Source organism: Coregonus lavaretus (genome assembly GCF_964263955.1).
Source record: "Coregonus lavaretus genome assembly, chromosome: 3".
NCBI classification, from domain to species: domain Eukaryota; kingdom Metazoa; phylum Chordata; class Actinopteri; order Salmoniformes; family Salmonidae; genus Coregonus; species Coregonus lavaretus.
In genome coordinates this window covers 56,261,023-56,271,654 of record NC_139990.1, presented here as the reverse complement: position 1 = coordinate 56,271,654, position 10,632 = coordinate 56,261,023, and positions in this window count along the sequence as shown.

The window sequence follows — 10,632 nt, the reverse complement described above, 5'->3', positions numbered from 1 at the left end:
GGAGAGCGCTAGTAGACAAAGTGAAAAATCCATACAGCCCTCATATGTACATGGAAGAGGGTCTGAATTGCGGTCCATCTCTTCCCTGCCCGCCAGCCAAGAAGAACTAGGTCTGTCTTATTAACTCCAATTCATGGTCTATAAGATTCGAGAGCATCAATCCTTCCTATCCCCACCTCTCTGTTTTATATATATAAATGAGACCACACACATGCTCACGCAGGACACATACACCAATAAACACATACACACCAAATCCAAAAAGTCCATAACATTCGTTCAGCTCATACAGCTAATCCACCTGATTAGAGAAAAACTACAGCACCTTCCTCGATGGACCTTAATTAATATACTACAGAGAGAAGGAATAAACAAAATGTAATATGCATATACTGTTCAACCCCTAATGTGTTTACATTTCAATAAATTCACACTGATTGGTCTTGTTCAACTTCCTAGGGGAAGGAAGAAATCTAAACAGATGTATTTTTATTTTATTGAGAGGATCTTCTTTGGTGATAAGATCAGAAAGCAGTTGATAATCAGCTGACCTTTCTGAAGGATATATCCAACTGATAATCAGGGTGTATTGGGCTGTAAGACTGTCCGGTAGGGGAACGGCTAAAGGCCTGGTGATTAGAGAAGTGACAGCTCTGTTGAAGATGTCTGAATAACTCTTTTTGACCCCCATTACTGCTTCCGCATTAGTGATGCTACAGTGCATCAGCCACTATATACATAAAAAGCTTTATTTATGTGTCCAGAGTATGACCTTGTTAACATAGATTAATTAACAGCAGCCCAATCCTTCATCTCATCATCACACAGGCTGATGTTTTGGTTAAGCCTTGCTGCTGCTAATACTGTCCTTAAAGAGTTGACATTGGGCCAATGTTGGTTGAGCCAATGTTGTTTGGCAGTCACACAGGCAGAATTCCGCCGTTAGTCATAATAGCCAAGTACCAAGCATTGGGTGACAGTTAGACATGGTTGTACACATTGTGACGGTTATAAGACATTGAACATACGTCAGCCTAATGTTTTGTTTTGTCCTTACGGATTTGCTGCAGGGGCTGAAAAAAATTGCAGCACATTTGGCTCCTGTTATATAGCTGTTCCACCTGGAACAAAGTCAAGAAAACCACCCTGAACAGAGTTCACTGGAGATAGACTGTTGAGGCCCTTTGCTTCACTAGAAGCTGAATGAATAAGTCAAGTAGCCAAAGCGTAAACACTCTCAGTAAGTCACAGTGCCCTCCTTGGCTTCAGCTTGGCTGTAGCTTTGTACTCTAAACAGCCCAGAGTGGGTTTATGTTTGTGTTGTTCAGTGACTGTTGAACCTGCCGGTTAATCTGACTGTTTACTGTGTGTTCTTGATGAAGCCAGGTCATCCAGCCCTGGTCTCACACAACATCAGAAGGTTCATTCATTAGTAAAGACCACTGGAGTGCTCAGCCAGTCAACTACAGTGAATAATTCATTGACATGTCTGTCCACATGCTCCCAACTTTCTAAAGGCCTCAGCCAGCATTGCAATCTACTGGACTCCACAAACCACAACCAGCAGCTTACAGATCAATACAATGCAAGCAGAGAAAATAACAAGCATATAAATATATAATGAAATTAAATCAATGGGAAATGTTCAGAGTCCGTTGATGTGGTTTTTGCATATAAAGTATATGAAATACACACTTGAGGTAAGATTAACTGGAAAATACTCAATACAGTGCATTCGGAAAGTATTCAGACCCCTTGACTTTTTCCACATTTTGTTACGTTACAGCCTTATTCAAATGTTGATTAAATCAATTGTTTTCCTCATCAATCTACACTCAATACCTCATAATGACAAAGTGAAAACAGGTTTTAAATTTGTTTTGCAAATGCATAAAAAAACAAAAACAGAAATACCTCTTTACATAAGTATTCAGACCCTTTGCTATGAGACTCGAAATTGAGCTCAGGTGCATTCTGTTTCCATTTATCATCCTTGAGATGTTTCTACAACTTGATTGGAGTCCACCTGTGGTCAATTCAATTGACTGGACATGATTTGGAAAGGCACACACCTGTCTATATAAGGTCACACACTCGACAGTGCATGTCAGTGCAAAAACCAAGCCATGAGGTCGAAGGAATTGTCCGTAGAGCTCCGAGACAGGATTGTGTCGAGGCACAGATCTGGGAAGGTTACCAAAACATTTCTGCAGCATTGAAGGTCCCCAAGAACACAGTGGCCTCCATCATTCTTAAATGGAAGAAGTTTGGAACCACCAAGACTCTTCTTAGAGCTGGCCGCCCGGCCAAACTGAGCAATCGGGGGAGGTGACCAAGAACCTGATGGTCACTCTAACAGAGCTCCCAAGTTCCTCCGTGGAGATGGGAGAACCTTCCAGAAGGACAACCATCTCTGCAGCACTCCACCAATCAGGCCTTTACGGTAGAGTGACCAGATGGAAGCCACTCCTCATTAAAAGGTACACGACAGCCTGCTTGGAGTTTGCCAAAAGGCACCTAAAGGACTCTCAGACCATGAGAAACAAGATTCTCTGGTCTGATGAAACCAAGATTGAACACTTGGCCTGAATGTCAAGCGTCACGTCTGGAGGAAACCTGGCACCATCCCTACGGTGAAACATGGTGGTGGCAGCATCATCTTGTGGGAATGTTTCAGCGGCAGAGACTGGGAGACTACTCAGGATCGAGGGAAAGATGAACGGAGCAAAGTACAGAGAGATCCTGATGAAAACCTGCTCCAGAGTGCTCAGGACCTCAGGCTAGGGCGAAGGTTCACCTTCCAGCAGACAACGACCCTAAGCACACAGCCAAGAAAAGGTAGGAGTGGCTCGGGACAAGCCTTTGAATGTCCTTGAGTGGCCCAGCCAGAGCCTGGACCCGATCTAACATCTCTGGAGAGACCTGAAAATGGTCCTCTGTAGCTCAGCTGGTAGAGCACGGCGCTTGTAACGCCAAGGTAGTGGGTTCGATCCCCGGGACCACCCATACACACAAAAAAAAATTATGCACGCATGACTGTAAGTCGCTTTGGATAAAAGCGTCTGCTAAATGGCATAAAAATTTTTTTTTAAATAGCTGTGCAGCAATGCTCCCCATCCAACCTGACAGAGCTTGAGAGGATCTGCAGAGAAGAATGGGAGAAACTCCCCAAATACAGGTGTGCCAAGCTTGTAGCGTCATACCCAAGAAGACTCAAGGCTGTAATCGCTGCCAAAGGGGCTTCAACAAAGTACTGAGTAATGGGTCTGAATACTTATGTAAATGTCATATTTCAGTTTTATTTTTTTTATACATTTGCTAAATTTTCTAAAAAAAAACTGTTTTTGCTTTGTCATTATGGGGTATTGTTTGTAGATTGATGAGGGAAACAGTCTAGGGGTCTGAATACTTTCCGAATGCACTGTATCTCTGGGATTGTTATCAGAGTTGTGGAATTAATTGTTACCATTACATTCTGTATCAAGTTAAGTAACTTTGACTCTAGCTGTTTGATTAAAGCAGAACTGTATAATGGAACAGTATTCTAAGGCTGCGTTTACACAGACAGCCCAATTCTGATAATTTTTTCACAAATTGGTCTTTTGACCAATCAGATCAGCTCTGAAAATGATCTGTTGTGAAAAGATCTGATGTGATTGGTCAAAATACCAATTAGTGGAGAAAAAAATCAGAATTGGGCTGCCTGTGTAAACGCAGCTTTCAAGTCCACAGTGCACCCACCACCTTTGTTACCAAGAGCTCTATTCTAAAGAGAAGGGCATTACTACTGACTGACTCTCATTGAACACAACAAAACAGCATTGTCTCTGTGTTTTCTATAGAATGCAATACTAATTCTATATTCTATAGAATACCCAGAGCCAATGCTGTTTTGTTGTGTTCAATCCCACTGGGCACTTCAATTACATTTTCAATTGAACAAACGTGGAATAGACGTTGAATTGACGTCTGTGCCCAGTGGGATGTGTCAGTCAGTAGTAGAATCTATGTGCTAGTGTTTACTGTTCCATCTGTCTTGTTTCCCCTACAGTCCTCCCTGCTCCTGTTTATAATTGTGTTCCCACTGAAGCAGATAATAGGTGTAAAACTGTAAACTCAGCCGTATTCACTCATAAGCCCTTCAAGCGCTTTGATAGCACTGAAACTTGAACTTGAAGACCACAGGGAGGGAGACTGTTGCACTTTGGTTCCCTGTGACTAACTAAAATAGTTTAACTGGATGAAGTATGTAGATACACACAGACACACATGCCTCTACTACATCTGCAATACGCTCCCACTCTTCTACTCAAACAGAAAAGGCCGTCATCACAGGGGGCCTTCAGTAAGTCTGCACCTGTTTGATCCTAACTTGCTTCCTGGTATCTATGACACATCGTCTCTGTGTGTGATCTCATGGCTGTATTGGGAAGGACAGAAAAATTAGATGAGTGTGTGTTAAAGATCCCCCCTCCCCCGTCGCCACTACCTTCCCTCCCTCCCTCCCTCCCATCCACCCCTGTGAACAGCGAGGTCATGTCATTAGTGAGTGCCTCCCTCCAGGCTGGTTGGAAGGTCGGTGTTACAAGGTGTTCCTGTGGCTGGCTGCTGTAATCAGACCACAGACTCCATCATCACTGTCAGGGACCATCATTAGTGCAGCATCATCTTAATTAAAACTTCAACTGCTAATTAAGAGTCATTGTTTACCTTGCAGGGTTCAGGCATTGATATGCATGTCATTGCTGCTGCCAGTGTCTTTCATGGCTTTCACAACCCCCGTTCTCCTCCAACCTGCTCATGGCCACAGCTAGGCCACCCAGTCGACCCGTCACCGTCACCGTCGCTCTCTCTCTCTCTCTCTCTCGCTCTCTCTCTCTCTCTCTCTCTCTCTCTCTCTCTCTCTCTCTCTCTCTCTCTCTCTCTCTCTCTCTCCATCCCTCTACCTCTCTCTCTCTCTCTCTCTTTCTCCATCCCTCAACCTCTCTCTCTCTCTTTCCATCCTACTACCTTTCTCTCTCTCCATCCGTCTACCTCTCTCTCTCTCTCCAGCCCTCTACCTCTCTCTCTCTCTCCATCCGTCTACCTCTCTCTCTCTCTCCAGCCCTCTACCTCTCTCTCTCTCTCCAGCCCTCTACCTCTCTCTCATCATCCTTTCTTTTATTTATGTTATTCTTGTCAAAGACAGGAGGCTGCAGGGGAACCTCCGGCTTCGACCCAATTATACAGTTTGCTGATCTTCCTTTCCCTGGCCAGACCATAACGAAAGGTTTTGATATGAAGAGGACCTTCCCACGAGGCGGGGTAACGTGAGAGAGACTGTGAACAAATCCAAACATAACCCCTGACTTGTGTTGCGTAGATCTGAGAGAATTGGTAAAAGAAATATGGAGATAATCCCGACTGGCCTATTAGAAAGCAAGATGGAGCTATCATTATATTGCTTAGACCTAGCCAATATTCTCATATCTACTCTTTGGCTATGGGGCAGGGGCTGGGTGTTGATTTGGGATTCAGGGAGAGAGGTGGGGGTATTTGCAGGAGGGTAGGGGGAAGGGTGACCATCATCATTACAGCTAGACAGGTTGGTTACATGTAATCCAATTACAAAAAAACTGTAACTGTAACCAGTTGCGTTACCAGCAAAAGCATTGTAATCAGATTACAGTTTATTGGATTACTTTTAAATTCAGAAAAAAATCAGAAAAAAATACATTATGACATTCAATTCAGCATTGAAAAAAGGCGCAAGTTAAAGTTTGTTCCACCTGAACAAGTCTGACCACAATTCACAGACTATTATGATGACACACCAAATGCGTTTGTCTTCTCGTAATGCCTCTTAAGGGGAAAGTTATCCAAAAGTAACTGAAAGTAATCCGATTACATTACTGATTACAATTTTGGACAAGTAACTAGTAACTGTAACAGATTACATTTAGAAAGTAACCTATCCAACCCTGGATACAGATCATAGAAGAGAAGAGCAGGCAGGACCTGTGAAGGAAGGTTGAACTAACACAGTCATTTGAAGCTACACAGAGAGACAGTCTCAATGGGACATCGTAAAGAAACACTGATTTTTCCACTCTGTGCTGTTGCATTTTTCATAAGGCCTCTTGGGTGAGCACTCTCATGCAGTTGCTTTATGATAAACGTTCAGACACACACACACACACACTTAATTCTATTATTATTCATACTTCAACAAATAGGCCTGTATACCAATCACACAAACTGCCACATATTACAGATTCTATGAATCTATGCATTGCAGTGCAGTATAGCTATGCATTTGACCGTTATTGCTCCAGTAACATTATAAGAGGCAGTAGATAGTGATACACTATCAAATGGAACAGTGAGACAACTCTAAAAGAGTCTTAAAGCCAGTCTTTAAAAGACCCTGCACAGGGACAATAGGCTCCAATACACACTTTCCACAGTCCCACTAGTTAGAATATCCCTCTGTAGTATTTTTAGAACTGAAGAAGCGGTTCTCTCATAATGGTGGTAGAGGGATGGGGGAGTGGAGTCACACACACACACACACACACACACGCATACACACACACACACACACACACACACACACACACACACACACACACACACACACACACACACACACTGATCATCTCCTGTATTGTTGATTCATCTCTATATGGTCTGCTCTGGTCTGTGTGCACACAAGTCTCCCACCAATTTCTGCCCTCCCTCTAATAACGTCCACAGTCAATTCCCCAGACCATAGTGTATCGTTTACAGTACATCATCAGGACCAGTCCCTGGGCTGAGTGGAACATAGTGTACTAGACAGAGCCTAGCAGTCAATACTGCCTTTCTTCTGCCAGTCTGGCCCTCATGAACAACCATATCCAGTCATCACCTTGGCAACAGTGTGAGCTGGCAGTGTTCTGGGCACAGGGAAGGAGTCAGGGAGAGACATTATTCCCTCGGTAATGGGAACAAACCTAAGACAAATCTGGCAACAACTCCTGAAGCGGAGTAGCATAAATCCGGTCATTTGTTTGAGGTTCGAGGTGTGTGTGTGTGTGTGTGTGTGTGTCTGGCTCTGAGTGAGGCAGTAACGATGCCAAGAGGGCCTCCAAGGGACCAATTTCCCTGTCTGTCCTGTTCTGCAGGCCGTGGCGTGTCTCACTTTTTCCACCATGAAGGGATGAAGAAGAGAAGGAATAAGAGAGAGAGATTACAGTAATTGGTGCATGTGTTAACAGCCAGCTACCTGCCATAGATCTTTCAACAAGATAAAAAAGATCACTGTGATTTGTGAGTTCTGCTCCACTCAGTTCAATCGAGGTTCAACGGGGAGACAGAAACACCTCTGGGAAAGGCCACAGAATGCCAGGAACCTAACACAAAAAAACACTACACTGATTTTGGCCAGTAGAAACATTCCTCTCCTGCCCCAGGTTCTCTGGACTCCTCAACATTTCCACTACCATCTCCTTGTAAACCTGCCTCCCCCCACTCGGGTCAGAGGTTAGAGGTCAGAAGTCTTCTCAGCAGAAGACGGGGTATGGGGGGATGCAGTCTAACCTGAACAAGGCTGGGCTGATTCATCAGAGGGGTCGTCATTGTAGAAGTGCACACTGCAAGGTGTGGCCTTTCACCTCCCCCCACAGACACAGACACAGACACACACACACCACAACTCAAACACAGAGGAGCTGCAGGGTTTCTTTTTACACATACTGTACTCTAACAGGGGTCATGGAAGATACAGGTAACTACCAAAATAAAAGGAAACACTTGAGTAATTGAGGGATACAAAGTACTGTATATTGAAAGCAGGTGCTTCCACACAGGTGTGGTTCCTGAGTTAATTAAGCAATTAAAATCCCATCATGATTAGGATTGTGTATAAAAATGCTGGGCAGGCCATTATTTTGGCTTCAATGGCTATGCCCCCATAGGATGACAATGGCCCCATCTACAGGGCATGAGGGGTCACTGAATAGTTTGATGAGCATGAAAACGATGTAAAACCATAAGCCATGGTTGTCTCAGTCACCAGATCTCAACCCAATTGAACACTTATGGGAGATTCCGGAGCGGCGCCTGAGACAACGTTTTCCACCACCATCAACCAAAGCATCGAATTTCTTGGAAGAATGGTGTTGCATCTCTCCAATAGAGTTCCAGACACTTGTAGAATCTAGGCCAAGGTGCATTGAAGCTGTTCTGGCTCGTGGTGGTCCAACGCCCTATAAAGACACTTTATGTTGGTGTTTCCTTTATTTTGTCAGTTACCTGTATACTGTATGTAGGCTACAATACTGTATTGTAGATCAGGGCTGGTCAACCCTCCTCCTACTGGACCTAATAGCTTTGCAGACCTTTGCTCCAGCCCTACACAAACAAAAACAACTGATTCAACTGATAAGTCCTGATCAGCAGCTGATTAGTAGAATTAGGCCTGTTAGATTAAGGCTGGAACTGCAGGTAACTAGCTGGTAACTGGATGATCATTTCAGGAGAAAGGTTGGTCGCCCCTGATGTAGATAGAGACACAGTTGAGATACACAGCCTTGCTGACCCTCTGGTCCTCACTCAGTCTCTCAGAGAAAACAACTGCATCCTCAGTGAGCCCAACGCATCACGAGGGGCACGCTGCCTGCCCTCCAGGATATTTACAGCACTCTGTGTCAAAGGAAGGCCAAGAAGATCATTAAGGACCTCAGTCACCCGAGCCACAGACTGTTGACACGGCTACCGTCTGACAGACAGAGACAGTACAGGTGCATCAGTGCCAAGACAGAGAGACTGAAAAACTGCTTATATTACCAGGCCATCAGACTATTGAACAGCCATCACTAGCCGGTAATGCAGGTGATGCACACTCACTCACACAAAACACACACACAAGCTATCACACATGCACCTCATACTCACAAACACACGCACACACACTCACACACTCACACACACAGCCAATGCTGCTATCCCATGTTATAGAGACATTAAACCACTGGATACTTCTCGACATAGCTCAATCTAATATTACTACTGCTGTACATTGCATTTTAGTCCGGCTGTTTATACCATAGCACATTTATATACTGGATTCTTGACATAGCTCACTCTAATATATCTACTGCTGGACAAATCATTCTTAGTATATCTTGTTTTAAATCATCCAATGTATATACATATAGATTGCATTTGGATTACTGTTACAGTGATTTTAGGGTTGTTAATTAGATTTGTTCCGACATTTTTTTTTCTTTTTTTTTTCTTTCTTTTAATTTTTTATTTATTATTTGTGTACTTGATTGATATTTTACTGCAGTGTTAGGAGCTAGCAACATAAGCTATAACATCAGCTAAACTGTGTATGTGACCAATATTTGATTTGTTTTGAGGACCTCTGGGCAAGTCTGCACCTCTGGGTAAGTCTGGACCTCTGGGCAAGTCTGGACCTCTGGGCAAGTATGGACCTCTGAAGATTTTGGAATTTGGACAAACCTGAAGTTCCAGGATTAAGAGTTCTAAAGGAGAGTAAAGGAACATGTCTTAAAACCACGTCCACGTCCACACACACACACATGAACCCCCCCCCCCCCCCCCCCCCCCCCATGTCTCCATCCTGAGTGACCAATCAAGCATCCCAAAATATCCCGATCTTAGATCCAAGATCCAACGTCCATTTGAATATTTAAAACTATCCCGAAGTTTCATGCAGCATAAATCCTGGAGCCAATGTAAATTTGCCATGAAGGTTAGTATTTCCGATGTGGCTGCGTTAATATTCCCCAGAGATATAAAGCCCCTAGAAGCATCATGTTCATCCCGAGGTCCAGGTCTCTCTCTCCACCATTCATATATTCATTATGCTTACCATGCACTGAGGGATGGATGGGCGGGAGATGGCCACATATTGTTATAGATGTGCATTAGTGTAGTGGAATGCTGAGATTCCCCTGGCCTATGTGTGTAGTTAGAGAGATGGTGTGATGGTGAGTATGATTCATCTTTATGATCCATTGACACAACCACTATTGTAGTCATAGTGGTATTATGTTTGTGAATGCAGAGTTGTTGAGATGGTGTGCTGTGTGTGTTGGGAATGAGATGATGTGTAATGTTATGTGCGTTGAAAGTGTTGAAATGGTGTACGTAGTCTGTCCTCAGACTGTTATGTTGATGTAGCTTTGTCTCGTGTTGGGTCGTATTGTGTCATGTTGTGTTTTGTAGTGTTGTCCCAACATACTGCTGGCTGCTGGAATGTGTGTGTGTGTGTGTGTGTGTGTGTGTATGTATGTATGTCTGTCTGTGTGTGTGTGTGTGTGTGTGTGTGTGTGTGTGTGTGTGTGTGTGTGTGTGTGTGTGTCATGTATGTATGTCTGTGTGTGTGTGTGTGTGTGTGTGTGTGTGTGTGTGTGTATGTGTGTGTGTGTGTGTGTGTGTGTGTGTGTGTGTGTGTGTGTGTGTGTGTGTGTGTGTGTGTGTGTGTGTGTGTGTGTGTGTGTGTGTGTGTGTGTGTGTGTGTGTGCGTGTGCTGAGAGCCTAGCTGTGTGGAGAAATAATCAGATGGGGCACTAAGATGGGAGCTGAGAGCAGAGAGCTGAGAGGGTCCTCCCCCACCCACCCCACCGATACCGCTACCAC